This window comes from Neofelis nebulosa, chromosome 11 (assembly GCF_028018385.1).
Source record: "Neofelis nebulosa isolate mNeoNeb1 chromosome 11, mNeoNeb1.pri, whole genome shotgun sequence".
Classification (NCBI taxonomy): domain Eukaryota; kingdom Metazoa; phylum Chordata; class Mammalia; order Carnivora; family Felidae; genus Neofelis; species Neofelis nebulosa.
The window spans coordinates 8,923,390-8,945,791 of NC_080792.1; the positions used below are offsets into that span (position 1 = coordinate 8,923,390).

The window sequence follows — 22,402 nt, forward strand, 5'->3', positions numbered from 1 at the left end:
ATAAATTAGCTGTTAATTTAGATAATTACTGTTTTGTAGGTTTAAACAAAGTGTCTCTCACATTCATCATCACTGATGATATCAGACTTTTGAAAAGATTCATCTTTTGACACCAGAAGGCATTAAAATGTGAGGCCAGAATTAGCTAAACTGTAATAATGTGATAATTGCTAAGTGTAAAGCCACACCAACAATGTATTTAGCAAAACACTAACACTTTTAGTGTGAACTTATGGTGTTCAGTGATAGCTTATTCTTTCCATCTGTTGAAGTGATTTTTCTTCGTTTGATTTTTCTCAAACTAGAAGACGATACATTAATGTTGCATGTTATGCTAACAGGTACAGACTGCAATGAAATAAGAACTTCTTTAGCTGCAAGCTATTTTACATATGTATTACTAGTAAAAGCTGTTATCACAACTATGTTCAACATATGTTCAATGGGAACCAAAGTTATGAATTTGAGTCTCACTGTTGGTAGCTTTTTCTCATTAGACCGGGGGTTCTGACAGTTGACTAGACATTACAATCATTTGAGAAGCTTTTAAAGATACTCATGCACAAGTCCCCCCTTTAACAACTGACTCAGATTCTGGAGATGAGACTTGAATATTAGTATTTAAAAAATCTTCTGAAGTGTTTCTATCATGCAGACAGAAAATCAATGTATTAGACATTAAACCTTATTATATTTTAGCCATCTCTATAGTCTTTCACCCAGAATTGTAGCAAGCCCCTAAATGAATGTTAGTTTGATAAAGAAATCCATGCATTACTTAAAGCATGAATATGATCTTAGAGTTAGGTGATTCTTCTTCCCATTACCATAAGACTTTTATTTTTCAATTACGAGGCTCACTCTTATCACCTACATCTTGGTTTGTGGGGAACAGGTGTCTAGAGTCTGGACACTACTTGACTGTGATTTACATCTCTTTAACGTAAAATATTCACTAGTATTTTGAAAGCTCTCTTACATAGAAAAGCTATTACTAAATAGAGAAAACAAAACAAGAGTATTGAATTACACTAGGGGGAAAAGAGCTCAATAAAAGGATGAAACTGAAAAGTATATCCAATTAACAACTCAGAAAATTGAGTGATTCAGCTTGTATTAATTTTGTAAGTAAATCATTTGAGATTTAAATACTTTTGTATCGGTTAAAATGCAGTTAACAGTTTGCATTAGAAAATAAACATTTCTACAATTTGACCTATCACTGAGAAGCATAGAAAATTGGGAATACTGTGTATATGAAGCATTCATAATAATTCCACCTAGAAATTTTTTTTATCCCATGGGGAAAAAAAAGATCTACAGAAAAGAATCCAAATGACCTAAATGAGGGAGGATTGGTTAACTAAATAAACTTATATTCAAGGAAATAAATATCACATATTCCCTTGAAATACCAAGTATGAGAACTACACAGCAACATGAAAACCGGATATGGCAATTGAAAAGCAGAGTATATTATTTGCAAACAATGAATGCAATTATGCATAAAACTGCCTAAATGTTGGAAATCAATGCACTGAAGGATACCACAGTGCAGTGGATAATTTGACTTTTTCCCTTTATTTTTCCTTCTTTATGTAATGTGATCTTACTTTACAAATTGTAAAATGTTCCTTGGCAAACCTTATCTCAATCATCCTTTAGCCTTCCTGACACTATTTCTGCAGTGTGAACATCCATGTGTCTTTGTAATTATTTTTTTAATGTTTTTATTTTTATTATTGAGACACAGACAGAGACAGAGCATGAGCAGGGGAGGGGCAGAGACGGGGAGACACAGAATCTGAAGCAGGTTCCAGGCTCTGAGCTGTCAGCACAGAGCCCGACGTGGGGCTCAAACTCATGAACTGCAAGATCGTGACCTGAACCCAAGTCAGACACTTAACCAACTGAGCCACCCAGACATCCCCATAATCATTTATTTTATACTCCTTTCTTCTTAGACACTAGAGGCATAATCTTGTAAATTTGGCTGACACCTGTTCTGTCTATAATAGCTTTGCTTATTACCCTATTATTCATTAGGCTTTTCTTCTACTGTATTTATTAAAGTGGTCAGTTATTTTCAGTATTTTAATCTGGCCATAGATGTTATTGGTCCTGCAGTATGGGAATGAAGTCTCAGTTAAATTTCACAAATTACATATTTTGAAATTATGTATTCACAGAGATGTCAATGAAATGATGAAAAAAGAATGTTTACCTTCTAACATGTATACATCAAATTGTTTGTTTGTTTTGTAAATATGCCTTAAAAAAAGAACTCATCCAAAACACTGGAGTTCTTAATTTGTTCATTTCTTTTTTTTTCTTTTTTTTTTTTAATTTTTTTTTCAACGTTTTTTATTTATTTTTGGGACAGAGAGAGACATAGCATGAACGGGGGAGGGGCAGAGAGAGAGGGAGACACAGAGTCGGAAGCAGGCTCCAGGCTCCGAGCCATCAGCCCAGAGCCTGACGCGGGGCTCGAACTCACGGACCGTGAGATCGTGACCTGGCTGAAGTCGGACGCTTAACCGACTGCGCCACCCAGGCGCCCCATGTTCATTTCTTTAACTAAGCCCTACGTTTTCTCTTATGAGCCCCAAATATGTATTCTCTCTACAACATAGAGAATTAATATTTCATTTTCATTTATTTGAAATCTGTTGACTTAGGGAGTTTGAAACCTCATACTTGACAGTTTCAGTTAAGAATTAATTTCACCTAATTATACTTTGAAGAATTTGCTACTATAAATTTAAAAAACTCAGCAGTGAAAGTGACAGAATTTTCTTTGCTTTCAACGATAAGTCAAACTGTGGAAGTGTTGCTTGCTATTACAAAATCTTATTTCCGTGAGGACTATGTTCATTCCCATCCACCGCCAGAAACAGTGATGACCTTTCATCAGAGGAAAACTGATATTTGACAACTGCAATCAAACAATCCAAATTACAATATTCCTATGAGTTGATGCTGTTTTGGGTCAATCCTCTCTGGTGCTCAACTGCTGGGATGTAGAGGTGTAGAACATGGAAATATTTTGTGTACTGAACATGTAGTTCAATACTTCTATTTCTAGGTTTCAAACATGAAATGTTCCCAAATACTTTTCCGCATTGAACTCTGGTTCCCAAACTTTCTGTTGGAGAACAGCACAAGTCCCCTTTGCAAAATAAATTACAGGATCGTGCTCATCCTTTGTGCTTGGGATTATATTCTCTCCACAGAAAAGGGCATCAAGTATTAAAATACGATCACACACACTCATTCTCATACAATATAACACAGTCCATCCTCTTGGTCACAGAGTTTGTCAGCCTTCCTTCTTCACTCAAATTTTTTTTCTCTCCCCCAGAGAAATTACCCAAGCAACCTTCCTCACAGTCAAAGATCTTACAATAATATGTACCTCAGAAATCAGCATGTCTGATTGCTCCAGAAGTCTATGTACTCAAACAGCACGTGATTTAACCCCTTCCCCCACACACCCAATGTACTATATCGAAACCGCAGGGCAATAAAGACCCCATATAGAAAGGAGATCATTGAAAATATTTATGAAATCTAACTCATGAAATCTAACTCTATTATGCTATTATGCTCTGTTATGGGAAATGCTCATTTGACCTTGGTTCTGCCCCCTGAAAAGAGTTTCCTATTCTGCAGTTTTCAGTTTTGTTTTGTTAATTTTTTTAACGTTTATTTATTTTTGAGAAGAGAGAGACAGAGCATGAGCAGGGGAGGAAAGACAAAGAGAGAGACAGAGAATCTGAAACAGGCTCCAGGCTCTGAGCTGTCAGCACAGAGCCCAACGCGGGGCTCGAACTCACCGGCTGTGATCTCCAACTCAAAGACCATGAGATCATGACCTGAGCAGTTAAGCGATGCTTAACCGACTGAGCCACCCAGGCGCCCCTACCTATTCTGCAGTTTTATATGGTCCTTGGTTTTACTTTATAGGAGGTCCATATACATCCATACTGTATCCATATTTGAATGGCAATGGATATTATGGACATGATTCCATCTCAAGGTGCTGACAGCATGCTCAGCCAGCTTTCTGCCCATGGAAATTTAGAAGCATGAGAATGGATGGATTCAGTCGAGTTTGGAAAATTACTCTTTTATCCCAGCCCAGAGGTTCATTTGCCGGTATAACGTTCACAAAAATTTAGTAGTTTTTTTTTTTATTCCATTAACTTACACAAGTCAATTGTCACATCTGTAAATCTTTTGAAGATGTTCCATTATCTCCGAACTATTCATACTTACCTTGAATCTGGGAGATGTTCTGGTAGAAGGACACAATCAATCTCTTCTCCCTGTGCCAAATAATTTACAGGGAACATAATTTAGGAGATTAAGAGCTTTTAACAACAGACTTGATGACTACACCATTGATTTGATCCTTACCAGAAAATTCAACTTTAACTGACATTTATTTTTCAAATAAATGATGAAGAAAAGAGAATGAGGTCTTGCCATTTGTGACAACATGGATGCACCTAGAGGGTATTATGCTAAGTGAAGTAAGGCAGAGAAAGACAAATACCATATGACTTCATTTATGTGGAATCTGAAACTGTGAAACCTGAAACCATTAAATTCCTAAAAGAAAACACAGGAAGTAATCACTTGGATATCAGACTTAGCAGCATAGTTATGAAACATTTCTTCAGGCAAAGGAAAAAAAAAAGCAAACACAAATGATTGGGACTATACCACAATATCATTTACAAATAATATACCTGAAAAGGGGTTAGTATTCAAAATATATAAAGAACTCACAAAACTTATAGCAGAAAAATAAAGAATTTGATTGAAAAATGGTCAGTAGACCTAAATATTTTCCAAAGATGATGTACAGAATGGCCAACAGACTCATAAAAAGATGCTCAACATCTGTCATCATCAGGGAAATGAAATTTAAAACCCACAATATGATATCACTTTATACCAGTCAAAATGGCTAAAATCAAAAAGACAAGAAATAATGAGTTGGTGAGGATGTGAAGAAAAGGGAACACTCATGCACAGTTGGTGGGAATGCAAACTGGTACAGCCACTGTAGAAGAGGATGGAGGTTTCTCAAAAAAATAAAAATGTAAATATTATATGATTTAGTAATTCCACTATTGGATATTTGCCAAAATTAAAAAAACATTAATTTGAAAAGATTACAAACCCCTTTTTATTGCAGCATATTTATAGTATCCAAGGTATAGAAGCAACCCAAGTGCCCATAGAAAGATGAATGGATTAAAAAGATGTGCACGTGTGCACACACACACACGCACACACACACATCTATTATTCACCATAAAATAAGAATGAAATATTGCCATTTGCAACAACATAGGTGAAGCTTGAGTGTGTAATGCTAAGGTAAATAACCCAGTCAGAGAAAGACAAATACCAAATGATTTCACTCACATGGAATTTAAGAAACAATTGAGCAAAGGGTGGGGGCGGGGGAGGAGAGAGACAAACCAAGAGATAGACTCTTAACGATAGACAACAAACTGATGGTTACCCGAGGGGAGAAGGGTGGGGAGATGGGTGAAATAGGAGATGGGGATTAAAGAATACACCTATCATGATGAGCACTGAGTAATGTATAAAATTGCTGAATTACTGTATCATATATGTGAAATTAATATAACACTGTATGTTAACTATATTTAAATTTTTAAAAAATTAATAAAAAAGAAAAATATGTGAAAAAATATACACAGTTGTGTGTGATGTGTATATTTATATTAAAAAAGATGTGATTTTATATATATATATATATATATATATATATATATATATATATAATGATTCCGTGTTTTTCTTTCTTTCTTTTTTTTTTTTTTTAATTTCTAACTGTTTGGCATTATCAGGAAACAGTCTTACCAACCAGGGAACTGATACTTTTCAAGTCATAAGTTGTCCAACAGGAGCAGATGTGGTGACTGGAACACCATCTGAAGTAACTGCCGCCATGTGGTGACAGTCCCACGAGAACATTACCATTTGAGATTGTGTTTCCTTCCCAAAGAATCTCTCTGTGGTTTGTAATTGTAACTCGAATCACCTCCTCATTGCAGGTGTCACGCTGCTCATGACACTGAGTTTTCCACCTTCCAGAAATCTCTTATATACTCCGTAAACCATTAACAAGTTGACCTTACCCAACGAAACAAGATGCCTACATTTTTTTTCTAAACACCAGAGAGCCCTGAGGAGAATACGTATTATAATATATGACATAACATACGATCATGACATATATCACATTTCTCTGACGTATGGGCTTAAAGCTGAAAACATCAAGCTTCAGTGATACTGGACCCATATGGAAACACACACATAGAGGACCATGACGAAGCATATTTGGAGTTGTAGAGTACACATAAAGAATATACTACTGTCATCACAAAGATGAGCATGTTGTCTATATGATATTTTTCTCTTCCCTTACATTTGACTTTTTACTGATTCTAGTTTTTAAAATGTGAAGATTTTTATCTCAATGAAACCATACGTTAATAAAGGGGGAAATGCTTTATATAAGCTATAAGATGCTACTTTGACATTATTCAACATGTGCTCACACATAAGGTGCCTCACTCTTCCTTTTGGATGAGTCCCTGTTTTAGTCCTTCCATTGGACCTCTGTTTCTTCAGACTCTTTTTGGTCCACACAGTTGTTTGCATGTGTCAGTTCCACTATTTTTGCCTGGTATTGTCTGCTTCGTTTATAGTGGGCACATTGAAAGCCCGACAATTCCTTTGAAAAGAAAACAGAAATTCCATTATTTATAATTTGCTTTGATAAGGTCGGAAGAATGGCAACTTCTTCTGACAAAGGAGAAGAACATTTTAGGAAGAATTCAGATGAAGCATCTCTTCAACTGGGACTCTTTATTTCTGCAACGAAATATGATTAGCATATAACCATAAATGGAAACTTTATTTTTGTGTGACTAGAATGGCTGAAAAACAATGTAAATTTATGTTCTTGAATGAATGATCCATTTTCTGTTATGCAAATATGGTTTGTATGTATGCTTTCCAAAACAGGAAATCACATATTCACAAATGAAGAATAAAATAAAAATAAATGCGAGAAGAGCTGTTCCTCTGCTAAATTAGGAAAAGTATTAAAAGTTAGCTATCTGCTTTTAATTATTTTTCTAAGAACAAAGGTTTTGTGCTGCTGAAGTCCTGCTGTGAACATTCCCCTTCTAAAAACCACATGGTTTGGGCTAAGATACCTGGAGTAAGGGTCCTACCCTGGGAAGAAACAGAATAAACCTATCATTAAATGACTGTATCTCCAACCAACCTTGTTATAAATATAAGGTATGAGTCAATATATTACACTAATTGGCCTCAGATTATCACTAATGTAGCTTCTCATAAAATGTGTTGGGCCAAGTTAACAGTACTGTTATTGTAGAAAACATCTAGTTTTTCATCACGTTGTAATCCTTTAAGAAAAACATCTAAAACTATTTATTTAAATTTCAGAAAAATACTGTCATGACACTTTATGAAACTCACATAAAATGATACTAGTTAAAAATGTATAGTTAAATTGTTTTCCAACAAGTAGGCAGACAACCAAAAATAGTATTCTTTCCCACATATTATACTGCTACCACTACCACTAATAATAATCAAGAGTCAGAGATCCAACAGTAAAAATAAAGCCATAAAGCATTAGAAAATACTGGGAAAACATTTGGATCCTTTTTAAATTACCAAACAGGGTAAGTTTTTCTAAGCACAATCTCATTCATGAGATCATAGCTTTAAAATCTCATCACATAAGTATACAACTTGTGTGTGTGCAAAAGAATGAAACTAGACCACTTTCTCACACCATTCACAAAAATAAACTCAAAATGGATGAAGGACCTGAATGTGAGACAGGAAACCATCAAAACCCTAGAGGAGAAAGCAGGAAAAAACCTCTCTGACCTCAGCCGCAGCAATTTCTTACTTGACACATCTCCAAAGGCAAGGGAATTAAAAGCGAAAAATGAACTATTGGGGCCTCATCAAGATAAAAAGCGTCTGCACTCCGAAGGAAACAATCAACAAAACCAAAAGGCAACCGACGAAATGAGAAAAGATATTTGCAAATGACATATCGGTCAAAGGGCTAGTATCCAAAATCTATAAAGAGCTCACCAAACTCCACACCCAAAAAATAAATAAGCCAGTGAAGAAATGGGCAGAAAACATGAATAGACACTTCTCTAAAGAAGACATCCAGATGGCCAACAGACTCATAAAAAGATGCTCATCACTCATCATCAGGGAAATACAAATCAAAACTACAATGAGGTATCACCTCACGCCCATCAGAGTGGCTAAAATGAACAAATCAGGAGGCTATAGGTGCTGGCGAGGATGTAGAGAAACGGGAACCCTCTTGCACTGTTGGTGGGAATGCAAACTGATGCAGCAACTCTGGAAAACAGTGTGGAGGTTCCTCAAAAAATTAAAAATAGATCTATCCTATGACCCAGCAATAGCACTGCTAGGAATTTACCCAAGGGATACAGGAGTGCTGATGCATAAGGGCACTTGTACCCCAATGTTTATAGCAGCACTCTCAACAATAGCCAAATTATGGAAATAGACTAAGTGTCCATCCACTAACGAATGGATAAAGAAGATGTAGTTTATATATACAATGGAGTACTACTTGGCAATGAGAAAGAATGAAATTTGGCCATTTGTAGCAACGTGGATAGAACTGGAGAGTGTGATGCTAAGTGAAATAAGCCATGCAGAGAAAGACAGATACCATATGTTTTCACTCTTATGTGGATCCTGAGAAACTTAACAGAAGACCATGGGGGAGGGGAAGGAAAAAAAGAAGTTACAGAGAGGGAGGTAGGAAAACCGTAAGAGACTCTTAAGGACTAAGAACAAACTAAGGGTAGATGGTAGTTGTGGGAGAGGGGAAATTGGGTGATGGGCAGAGAGGAGGGCACTTGTTGGGATGAGCACTGGGTGTTGTATGGAAACCAATTTGACAATACATTACATATAAAACATATCAGCTGATAGCCTTATGGGGTTTCCCTTGTATGCGACTATTTTGTTTTCTCGGGCTGCTTTTAAAATTCTTTTTCCATGCTTTTTGCCATTCTCATTTCTATGTAAGAGACATAGCGTTGATCTCCTTGGGCTGATTTTTTAGGGGGCTCTTTGTGCCTCCTGGATCTAGATTTCTGTTTCCTTCCCCAGATTTCGGAAGTTTTTAGCCAGGATTTCTTCATATACACTCTGCTTCTCTTTCTCTTTTTCCTTCTGAGATCCTTATGATGTGAATGTTATGCTTGATGATGTCTATGCATTCCCTTAATCTATTCTCATTTTTTTATTAATCTTTTTTTTTTCTCTTCTTTTTAGCTTGGTTACTTTCCATTACTTTGGACTACAGGTCCCTGATCCGTTCTTCTGCTTCTTCTAGTCCACTATTTATTCTACTACTATATTTTTTATTTCATTTTTTGAATTCTTCTCTGATTGGTTCTTCTTTAATGTTTTCTTTTTGTTGAGAGTCTCTGAAATATTCTCTTCTCAAGCCCAGTATCTTTATGAACTTTATTTTATTTACTTATCAGGCATATTACTTATCTCCATTTCATTTGGCTAGAATTTTGCCCTATTCTTTCATTTGGGATACATTCCTCTGTCTCCATTTTCTCTCTGTTTCTATGTGTTAGGATAGTCGGCTACATCTCTTGCCTTTTAAAGTAGTGGCCTTATTGGGGCGCCTGGGTGGCTCAGCCGGTTAAGCGTCCAACTTCAGCTCAGGTCACGATCTCGCGGTCCATGGGTTTGAGCCCCGCGTCAGGCTCTGGGCTGATGGCTCAGAGCCTGGACCCTGCTTCCGATTCTGTGTCTCCCTCTCTCTCTGACCCTCCCCGTTCATGCTCTGTCTCTCTCTGTCTCAAAAATAAATAAACGTTAAAAAAAATTAAAAAATAAATAAAGTAGTGGCCTTATAAAGAAGAGATCCTGTAGTGCCCTGTGGTGCAATGTCCCCTGCTTACTGCAACCTGGTGCTTCATGGGTATCTCTTATGTGTGTTGTGTGCATCCTACTGTTGTGGATGAGCTGTATTTGCCTTCAGTCTAGTCATTTGCAATGGTCTCTTTGCCTGTTGTGGGTAGGGTTTGGTTCCTGTGGTGTTAATGGGCCAGTCTGGGGCCTTGGTCTTGAGTTGGGTCAGATCAGACATTTGCCAGATCTATGGTAGGACCAAACTGCAGGGTGCTCTTCCTGTGTTGTCCTATGAGAAGTTTTCATTGGTGGTAAGTGCCTGTAGTCACACCAGATGTCTGCCCCTACCCCACTGCTAGGGCCACAGCTGAATTTGTGTGTGTGGTTATCTTCCCCTTTCCCTAGGGCAGGAGTCACTTTGGAGTGATGCCAGCCCCTGTTGGGGTTTCTTTCTCACTGCTATGCTTATGATGCTGCTTTGGATGGATTCTTGTTGAGGGTCTGTTGGTGAGGGCTGATCTGCAGAACATGAGAGCAGGGTGCATGGTATTAGCAAGGTTTGCATTGGCTGCTATGGGAGGGGACCTGTAGCTGCTTTGGAAAACTTCTTTCCAGTCCTGGTTGAAGGGGGTAAGTTGCAGGAGAATGCAGGGGTCAGGCATACTATTAGCAAGCTAGATCAAGAGTGTTTGTTCTATGCTGGTTCCAGCAGGTGACTGTGTATCTAGGCTGGGGGTCAGGGGAGGGAAGTGGTGCCCTCTAGCTCTTTTGTTCTTGGAGAAGTCTAATGATCCCTGCCCCTAGAGCACACATTGAGATTAGTCAATAATTCTTCCCATATACTAGGTGTTTTTCAAACTGCTGTTTCTATGCTATATCTGTGTGTTATCTCTTCAAGGGTGGGATTCAGTTTTTTTATTACCCTCTGGCTTTCAGAGCCAACGTGCTGATTTTTAAAGTTCCAAGTATTAAGCCCCACCTATTACAAGAACTTGTGAAGTTAATCTATCTAGCTTTTATCACCAAATATTATGGAGATTCATCTTCCCAGTGTGAGTTCCCTGTGCCTGGGATGCCTAATGTAGGTTCTATCCCTCTCCCCTGTCCACTCCTGCAGTGTCCCTCCCTTCTGCAGACACCATCATGGGTCCAACCTTGTCTCTGCCCTTCCTACCCTCTTTGATCTGGCTTCTTCTCTACATTTAGCCGGAGAGAGCATTCTACTGGTCTTCCAGTCCTTTTCTACATTATTTACAATGATGTGGCTATTATCTAGGTATATCCACGGGATGAGGTGAGCTTAGGGTCCTCCTACTCTGTCATCTTCCCTGGAAGTCTCACTTTGTTTACTTAACTCTATTTAAAGAAAACTAACAAAAACAACTCTGAGATGTGCATATAGGGAAAAAAAGAGAATAAAAAAAGGAGGAAGGAAGGAAGAAGGCAAGAAAGGGAAGGGAGAGATGGAGGAAGGAAGAAGGCAGGAAGAAAGGAAGAAAGGAAAAAACACAAAAATTTGTCAGTGCAAATTGCACCTCAAGCATGTGTCACCCTTGCAGGCAGAGCTGTAGCATTCACATTCTACTGCTTGGCCATTTGCTTAGGGAAGGTCAGCCTATTCTCAGGCCTAGGAGGTGGCTATGTGTTATTGGCCAAACTCTATTCCGAGTACATTGTTCCTAAGCCCTGCAGCATCAGCATCACCTGGGAATTGCATCCAAGACCAGATGAATCAGAAACCACAACAACTTTGTGTTTAACAAGCCCTCTGTGTGTTAGTGATTCCACTTAAAGTTGGGGACCCAGTCGTATATGCTAGTTGTAGAAACTTTTACTCTTAACCTGTGAGTTTTTTAGTAAAGTAGATGAACAATGAAATACTGGGTGGTAGGAGATGATCGAGAATTTTTAGCATTTAAATATGTAAAGGGAAGATACATGTTTGTAGGTGCTACAATGGTCTAGGCCAAAAGGGGAATCCTGCTTACAGTTGAGTTTGGCACACCTGGCCTGGCCATGTTTTCTTACATGAGAAAATATATCAAATTTTATCTACAAACGTATTTTAACTACATTTATTGCATACTTTTACTTTCTATTCTAATAAAAATAAAAACTGGATTCCACATTAGGAGAAAAAGATTAGTTCATTAATACAAAGATGTTTTTAAAAATCAGTGTAGGGTGAAAGGAATTAGTATTAGCTAAGTACCTGCTGTATGCCAAATTCTTCACATACCTTTCCTTTTTTACAATTTTCCCTCTTCAGTCTTAGAGACACTATGCAAATTGCTTATAGTCAACCTAGTTGTAAATTACTCCTGCACTTTTCATTTTATGAAAACACTATATCATAGCTGGCTTTAATCTTGTTATCAGGCCTTACTTTCAAGACTTCACAAGTTCTTTAACATTTTAATCCATTAATTCTCCAAATCCCCCTTTTACTTCCTGGAGAGAGATGGATTTCTTTAATTCTCAAAGCTCTGGCCTTTGCTACTATATGCCCATTTCTTGTTATTCTTGTAATGAGACTTCTACCACCCCAGTTCTTTCTCTGAATACACATTAACGGATGAAAGCTCTTAGTATCACAAATTATAGTCCCATGCATATGTTTGATGACTTTATCCGAAGAATCTATTTCCTGTAAGTTGCTTAAATGTTCAATTGGAAGGCGTCCAAATATATGTTTATTTAAGAGTTAATGTTTTGCATTTGAAAAGAGAATTAAATGGATAATACAGATTCTTATGGTCTTTTAGAGCAAGCTTATTCTAGTATATTTTAATGGTAAAATACATAAAACAATGATGTAATATGTTTATAGTTTATTTTGGAAGAGAAAAATCTGAATGGATATCAAGCATATGTAAAGAATATCCAGTACTACAGATTTTTGTTAGTGTGTAATCCTCTATAAATCTAAAGCTATAAAACTGAACACTAAATATAATTCAAAATCTTTTTATAAGTGTATATGAGTAATGATATTGAGTCTTAATGTAGAAAATAAACATACATAATGTGTTTATATACAGATATTTTGATAGGATAATACTAGTTTCTTAAATTGACTGTAGTGATGTAAAGCATTTGATTTAAATTTTATATGTGGTTTTTGAACACATGTATTAGTTTATGCTCTTGTAAGTAAGAATATTGCTTTCTACCTAGAATTAATTTTATATCTGATACATCAGGTATTGAGGCTTACATGTTCTTGATTGTGACAAGCTGACAGAACTAAAATGCATTTATTATAACTTGAAATGACATGGGAGGGGCGCCTGGGTGGCGCAGTCGGTTAAGCGTCCGACTTCAGCCAGGTCACGATCTCATGGTCCGTGAGTTCGAGCCCCGCGTCAGGCTCTGGGCTGATGGCTCAGAGCCTGGAGCCTGTTTCCGATTCTGTGTCTCCCTCTCTCTCTGTCCCTCCCCCGTTCATGCTCTGTCTCTCTCTGTCCCAAAAATAAATAAACGTTGAAAAAAAAATTAAAAAAAAAATGACATGGGAGGCTGGTAAAAATTAATCAGATACATTTCTAGGCATCTATTTGAAGGAGAAACAAAATAACATGCAGGAAATTTAGAGTATTATGTGTTATGTTATTTGATCGATTTTTTAAATCTATAGGAAATTATGAATTTTACATCGATAATATCAAATATTCATAATAATGGTATATTAACATTTATAAATCTGAAATCCACAATATAATATATAGTTCAACTACATTTAATAGAGAGAAGCACCTGGAAAATTGGAAATAACTTGCTCATGGTCTGTTGATGGCCTTCTTAGCACTATTACATAGCTGGAGTCTATCAATAAGGGCAGATTTTTCTCAGTTGACTCAGATAGATTGGATTGATAGCAGATCAAATCCATCTACTTAAATACATTAAAGAACTCACAATCTCACCCAAATTAAGCATATTCTAAAAATATCTGGTACCACCTGCCTGCTTCTTATGATAAGTGCCTACCTCTGTATCTATAATAAATGTTTACATCGAGAAATATAGAAATCAAAGCAACATGTATTTCAACAGAAATAAATTCAACGTTATTCATATACATACTTATGATACATTATTATAAGAGGGCTGTGATTGTAAGTATCATCTTTAGAAGGCTCATTTAATATATGTAAATAAATATAGAGTGATTTTAGTGCTAGCTATAGAGTTGCCACATTATCATTCATTCCGCAAGCGTTCATTGAGGATCTACTATGTGCCAATGACTGGGTTCTGCATTTTACATAGAAAAGTAAAGAAGGCAGAAAAAATCTCTACCTTCATGGCGCATAGAAGCCAGTAGAGGCGATGGGTTAAAGATGCCTAATAAGCAACTTTTCTAACTGTGAAAATTACTAAGAAATGAGTCGTTAAGATAGGGTATTGGGAATAAATTATGAGGGGTGGATGAGAAACACGGAAGACCTGGTGTTGGGGGATGCTGCCCTGTGCTCCTCAGAACCCCTGGCAGGGTGGGAAAATGTATTCCACCGGCAGCTGGCAATGTGAGATGGCTCTTTCTCCCTGGAGACAAAGAGCCTTCTCCCTAAGTACATATCCTCTCCCAGGAGCAGCCTGGCTCTTCTAATTTTTTTTTTTAACATGTGCTTATTATTGAGAGACAAAGAGACACAGAGTGTGAGCAGGGGAGGGGCAGAGAGAAAAGGAGACACAGAATCCCAAGCAGGGTCCAGGCTCTGAGCTGTCAGAACAGAGCCCGAGGGGGGCTCGAACCCACCAACCCCGAGATCATGCCTTGAGCTTAAGTCCGACGCTCAACCGACTGAGTGCCTGGCTCTTTTAGAAGTAAAAACAACTGCTTTCCTCACTCTGATTGGGCACAGCTCCACGGGTCTACCCTGGCTTCAGAACTCCCCAGAGGTCAGCTGAAGTACTGTTCTCTCTCATTCCAGTCCTACCTCTCCCTCTGCTGTACATCGCCTGCTCCCTTTTCCCATAGGGGTTGTCCTCCCTAATAAACTTCCCGCATGTTGTTATTTGTCTCGGAATCTGCCTCCTGGCTAACACAAACTTCAACATGCAGTGCCCCATGGCTGTGGCTTGGGGACGTCTACCATGAAGAATTAAATATGACAGCAAAAAGGCCACAGATGGAGAGCTACAGGGTAGAAACTTTGCTGACAAAATAATGTGGAAACAGTGTGAGTTTACAGTATCGTATTCACCAGTGTTGTATGTAATACCAAATATTCATATCAATAGTGTATTGACACGTACAAATCTGAAATCCACAACAGAGTATATAGTTCAACTATATTTAATAGAGAGAAGCACTTGGGAAACTGGAAATAACTTGCCGATGGTCTGTTGATAGCCAATGAACCTAAGTAATTGAGGAATAGACTTGAGTTTGGAAAAGAGATATTAGAACACAAATTACGAGTCCATTAAATGTCATGCTAAGGCACTTGAGACTTACTCCATAAGCAAAAGAGGGTCTGGCTTTAAGCAGGAACAAAAATATTCACACCAGAGTTTCAAAGACAAACCTAATAAAAAGTGGAGGAAATGAGTCAATTACAAATACATTGCAATGGTCAGGGTGAAAAATCATGCAACTATGGGCTGGAGTAGGGAATGTAGATAAACAGCAGTGGAAAAATATTACAGATGCTTTTGGAGGCAGGTTAGTTTAGGGTTTTTTGTTTCCTAGAAGTTTGGAAAGATGTTGCTTAAACTAGCTCAGGCAAAAACAGTGGTCAAAGAGACAAGTTTGAAAAAATGAGAGAAGGTAATGAGTTCAACTTTGCTATGTTGTTTTGATGGTGGGCCATCTTGTGTATATCTATGTCGAGAGATAGGAATTCCCAATGGTAACGTCTGAAGAAAGAGAATTTCGGGAACCATCTATATAGAGACTATGCTTGAATATGTGTAAAGTGAATATGACAAGGTAAAGGCCACAGAATGTAAATTGAACTTTGGAGTATGACTGTCTTTGTTAAATGCCAGAGATAACTAAACAATTTGCTAAAAAAATGTTTGTTGAGCCTCCATTAAGGACTATCTAGTCATTTAAGTCAATATTCCCCAAAATATTCATGTTGGAGAAAATATGGAAAAGCTTCACTAATTAAAAAAAAATTAACATTTATTCTTTTTATTTTATTTAAAAAAAATTTTTTAACGTTTATTTATTTTTGAGACAGAGAGAGACAGAGCATGAACGGGGGAGGGTCAGAGAGAGAGGGAGACACCGAATCTGAAACAGGCTCCAGGCTCTGAGCTGTCAGCACAGAGCCCGATGCGGGGCTTGAACTCAAGGACCGCAAGATCATGACCTGAGCCGAAGTCGGACGCTTAGCCGACTGAGCCACCCAGGCACCCCAACATTTATTCATTTTTTGAGAGATAGAGACAGAGTGTGAGTTGGGGAAAGTTGGCAGCGGGGGACACAGATCCGAAGTAGGCTCCAGGCTCTAAGCTGTCAACACAGAGTCTGATGTGGGGCTCGAACTCATGGACCGTTAGATCATGACCTGAGCCAAAGTTGGACACTTAACCAACTGAGCCACCCAGGTGCCCAAGCTTTACTAATTTTAACTTCCAAGTCTTAGTTTCCTTTTCTATAAAAATGCAAATAATAGCAACTTCACAGAATTGTAAGTTTTAAATGACACAATATGTGTAGGTCATTTGTGATACATTAATTACACATAAAGAAGAAAAAAAACAGACTGACTAGATCGTTTGGTTTTTATCAAATGCAGTAATAAGTCTGGGTGTCAGGAATCCAGAGTAGATAGAGTAAACACCATCAAGGACTGGACCCTTTTCATCTCTCTGCTTTGCCACCCTGAGCTCATTCTTATGGGCTTTTTCCTTAAGCTCCTTGTATTATAATCACAAAATATCTGCTGAATCTTGCTGGGCAGGAAGTAGGAGGAGAAGGAGCAGTGATAAAAATGGCTTTCTCCTAGTGAGATTCTGCCTTTTTGTTGATAAGACAGCCTCCCAACGCTATGTTACAGGGGGGAAATGCTAAAAACATTGCACAAAATATTGAGCAGGACACACAAAAATATATTCAAAGCCAAACATATTGTAAACAAACAAACAAACAAACATCAAAGGCTGAAAGAGATTATTAAAGCACAAACAGATTAGGGGAAACAAGAACATGTAAATAAATGAATACTATATTTATAATCGGCAACAGCAAGAAACCTTATTGAATAAAAGAATGTCTTCAGTTACTGAATAACATAGAATTCTAAACCCAGGTAAACTAATATGTGAGAGGCAGGGCAAAATCAATTGCAGTTTTAGGCAGAGGTAGGATACTCCATTCACATCTTGATGAAAGAACTCAGGACAGTCTTCAGGAATTTACCTTTTTTACAGTTTGAATTAATCAAATCCTTTCCTGCCTCCAGTACTCAGACGTGCTTTTCCTTTCCCCCCTGCCAAGAGCTTTTACAGCTAGCTCTACAGTAACCTGACTCCTAATATCACTTGGGTCTTAGTTTACATATTATTTGTTCTGACATGCTTTCTTGATTACCCGAATCTGAATAAGGGTTCATAGTACTATTTTTAATTATCTTCTATATGATCTGTTCATTTCTCTTCATAGTCTTTATCACATGTTGAAGTGTTTACTTGTTTATGTGTCAAGAAAGCTACAATGGGCAAGGAGCTAGACACTGAGCAACCAAAAATGCCTGTTATCCAATGTATTATTTCTCTGTATTTCCTTTTCCTTCCTCCCTCTCTCCCTCTTTCCTTTTTTCCCTCTCTTCTTCATTCCATCCTTTCATTCACTCACAAGTGTTTATTGACAAACAGTTATGTACTTGACGCTATCATAAGCACCAAGGATAGAGCTATAAAATCAACCCATAGACTTATTTGCTGAGAAAAATGAAAGCAGAAAAATGAAATACCTATCTTGGGAAGAACTATGTTAGGGGTATGCTCAAGAAGAGATACACAAAGCAGCTAACAGCACAAAGAAGGCATTATTTCCTAGAGAAAGGAACATTGTATCTGAAATTGGAGTTCATTAAAAATTACTATATGATGAGGAAAGATTGAAAGTCTCTCCAGGCAAAAAGATTTTTTCCTACTATATTAAGTGTAATAAACATGTATGTTTAAAACAGGCATATTCTTCATAGTAAATTATATATATATGTACATATATATAAATATAATACGGATTTGATATTTTATACACAGCTAATTATTATTGTTATTACTAAGAATAAATTATCTTCACTCTGCTCTAATCATGGGTTGCACAGATCCAATGACTGCAAGAACTCAAAAAAATTAAAATTCAATATGTATAAGTTCTGTTTGGGGTAAATAGAACTTTTTACTTCACGTATTTCTCTTTTACAATTCCCAGAGGGCATGTACTATATCAATAGGGAAACAATATATACTATTTGTCTCCAATCTTAAGTCTTCCTGCTCAAGTGATTTAAAAACACAAATACGTTTATGCTGCATTCAGGTACACTGCTAGATGCCGATGGTAAGTGTGACCTGAAGTCCCTGTTTCCACCCTCACAGATGAAATTTTAGATGCAGGCAAATTAGCAAATAATAGGAACAGTTTAAGGAGAACAAGGAAATGTGTAAAAGGGGCACATTTAAAGGTAACATAAGACAAACACGAAAGATTCGGGAAGACTTAGATATTGATTCTATGCCCAATTCAAGATAGAGTCCTTATCTCTATTCTCCCTCAAAATAAAACTTTATGAAGTAAGTTTCTGTATTTGTTGTATCTACTTCTCCATCCTCGATAATTTCTTTAACTCTTCTCATTATTACTCTTTCACATGATTCCAGAGAAACTGTTCTTGTCAGGGTCACTAGTGGCTTCTAGAGAGCCAAACACATTGCTTGCCTCCCAGTCGCAATCCTAACTCGAACTCTCAACAATGTTTTTTATTTTATGATTATAATTTTAGATACATACACACAATCAATTCATTTTGGATGCTGAGCTCTGGTCTTGTATACCCAACTATCAACTTGGTATCTACATTTGGATGTCTAATAGACATTTAAAATGTTATACGACTTATTGTTCTAATAATTCCAATGATATGGGAAACTTAACCAGTACGCCTTTTACTAAAAAACACATAAAAGTCATCACAACCTGAGAAAATAAGGAGGAGTACCAAGATGTAAGCCCTAAATGAGCATTTAATGGTTGGGTTTTAATGCTCATACTAACATAGGCGATGTGATATTAAGCTCAGGTGAAAAAGCAAGCTTGTTTCTGCCTTCAACAGAGTGTGAACAAATCACTCTCATAGTAAAAAATATTAAAACTCACAGACTTGAGCAGGCACTGACATGGAGAAGCTAAAGCAATCACCAGGTGGGAAAACCAACCTAATTACCAGTGAAACCTTTGGAACACGTAGAAGAAACAAACCAAATGGCTCAACGTGATGGGGAAATTAGCTCAAAAATAAAATTTCAAACCATAAGAAGTAGTGATTCAATGTGAGAGAGAGCAAACAAACACAGCAGAAAAATTAGCACCCCAAGAACCTGAGCTATGACAATCTGAAAATACTACAAAGCAATCACAATATCGTTGAAAGATAAAAAGACTATAAATTATAATAAAAGTAAACTGTGAGAATAGAAAATGCAGATCTGAAAAAGAACCAAGTAGGACTCTTTGAAAATCTCAATAAAGTTCTAAAAATTAAAAAAAATCAATGGATGAATTAAATAGAAATTTCGATACCCAAGAAGAGGAAATTATCCCAACAGATCAGAATTAAAGCATATAGACTGTAGCAAAGAATTATGAAGTAACTATACAGAAGGGTTCAAAAATACTAAGGGCCAGACTTGCATTTCCAGTGGTCTACTTGATATATAAACCATAATATTCTAGCAAGCCCCCAGTTATCAGTCCTGGAGTGCAGCCATCACATTGACCCACATTCCTTTGGCACATGGTCACCTATAAGTGAAGAGTGCCCAGAAAGAGGAGAAAACAGGTTCTCTGTTCATATGCCAGTCTGTATCAAAAAAACAACAAATTAAAACAGCAACTATATAGAATATTTGAATGGCAAAATTGAAAGTTTGATCTAGTATAAAATATATGAGTGAGGGTGGAGGTGTGTCTATACATCCCCCCAAAAGGAAACACACAAAAAGAACAAAAAGGGAACACATCTCTAAGTATATTTTAGTTAATAGAATATTTACAAAATTTCTGATATATCTCTCACAAAGAAGTCTTAGCAATTTCCAACAACCTCCCACCTCAATTTTCAAAAAAATTATAGATGACATTTTGCAGTAATAAAGCAATTAAAGTATAAAGTTTTATAAATAGTTTAAAAATTATGTGGAAATTTACATAAGTTAAAGGAAATTATAATACAAATTACAAAAAAAAAGTTCTATATATTCACTGTACAGGATTCAACTAACCCAGTGTTCAGAGGACGATTTATAGCATTGGATACATTTAGTAAATGACATGAAGATTGAAAACAAATTCAATTAAAAATTGTGAAACTTGAGATAGTAAAACAGATTTTTGAAAATTGGAAGCACAAAAATAATAATGAATTAACAAAAACAATGAGAAGAAAGAGATAACACAGTTCCTTTAAAAATTACATTAAAAATTGAGAACACAAAATTGACTTAAAAATAATAGAGGAAAAAATATCAGGATGGATGCAGACAGAATAGATATTTATAAAAGATTTGAGAACACTATAAAGTATGTTATAGTTATACCAACATATATGAAGGTGTAAATTTTTTTTAAATAAATAAATGGACTTTAGAAAAATCTATCCAAATTGAACTGAGAAAAACAGAAAATTAATGTCAATGAATTATCATTAAAAAATTGAATAATCAAGACACAGAAAGCCATTTAGGGCGATTTTACCAAATTTTAGAGGATAAACTTGCTCCGTATTATTTCAGAGAATACAAAAGGTCTACCAAAAGTTACATTAGAATACAAAAATTACATTAAAATATTTATATATACTTATAAAATTATACTTAAAATATAATAACCCCAGTATAGATGCACACTGTGGGAATGTAAGTTGGCTAAACACTTGGGAGAAGAGTTTGGTGATATCTGTCAAGTCTGAAGAAGAGTATAAAGAGAAGGTCCCAGAACAAAATGAAAAGAAATAGAAGAAACAGAGATGGATACAGGTGGAGTCCAGACAGAAGGCTTCTGAGTTAATCTAGGCGATGACTCTGACCTTCTTCCTGAATTCATTGTCAATATATTTGTTTCTTGAGTTGGCATAAGGATAGTGGCTGATAAGCGTTAATTATCTATATGAATGAAACCATGAATAAGCATAATGAAAATATTTGTAGTCCCATTCTACATGTAGAATGGAATCCAAATGGGAGGTCCATGCTCCTTTTAGAAGCGATAGTCTGGATCATTTAGGTTTCAGTACACAGTACCTGCTGGTTATTTCCTTTTAGTCAAAAAAACATATCAAAGGGAAAGAAAAAAACAAAGAAAAACAATCAAAATAGTCTAGCATGCAAAAGTAAGGCTAGAACAGGGTTCAAATGTACCTAAAAATGTTGCAGAGAAAATATTATAGAGCTTAAGTAGCAATATTGTATTTGTTTCCTATCCCATATATGTGTTTAAATATGTATACGTCTTGAGTATCTCATGTGGCTCATATATATATATATATATATATATATATATATATATATATATATAATGAGATAGGCTAAATAAAAAATATCTCTCTAGACTTTCTTTTAAAGCATGTATTAATCACAATTAAATCTATACATAATAAAGTTCTATAACAGTAGGCAATACATTTCATGTATTACAATACATATCCTGTGTGATATATGAATATTTCTAAAAAAAATTGCAAATATGGCTATTAACCCTACAGTTAAACCATAACTATAAGTTACAAATATAATTTAGTATTCACACAGCATTCTGGGTCTCTAAAGAACACACAAATGTTATGTTAAATCCTTAATGGTTAGCCACCAAAATTGTAGATGGAATCACAAGTTTTCTTTTTCTGTTTTACAGGCCTCCATGGGAAATAGAAAGACTGATCACTGACTCATTCTCAGTGGGGGAATGCATTACTCCTACATAGTTTTTTTTTTTTTTTCTTAAAGCCATGCATACTTAGCTAAGTAATCCTTTATAACCAAAGTTTGCAATCTTCTCTCTACCCACACTCAGCACTCTGTAATTTCACAAAGCTACAAATATTCAGAGAAAGCACTTTATTGTTGAAAATGCTTAATTTCATTTAATAAATCAGGCTTTTCCAAGTCCCCAGGCAGCCCTTTTATATGAAAGTGGTTCTGC

At 36.4% G+C, this 22,402-nt stretch overlaps 1 long non-coding RNA gene across 1 annotated transcript in view; it reads right to left on the reverse strand.

The window, feature by feature from the left end:
* Nucleotides 1-22,402, reverse strand: part of LOC131489935 (uncharacterized) — a 121,165-nt gene that overhangs the window by 19,615 nt on the left and 79,148 nt on the right. The window contains exons 2-3 of the long non-coding RNA XR_009250835.1: nt 6,606-6,781; nt 4,279-4,328 (exon numbers count right to left, since the gene is read on the reverse strand). This is a non-coding gene — a long non-coding RNA (uncharacterized LOC131489935). The remainder of the gene's footprint in view (nt 1-4,278; nt 4,329-6,605; nt 6,782-22,402) is intronic.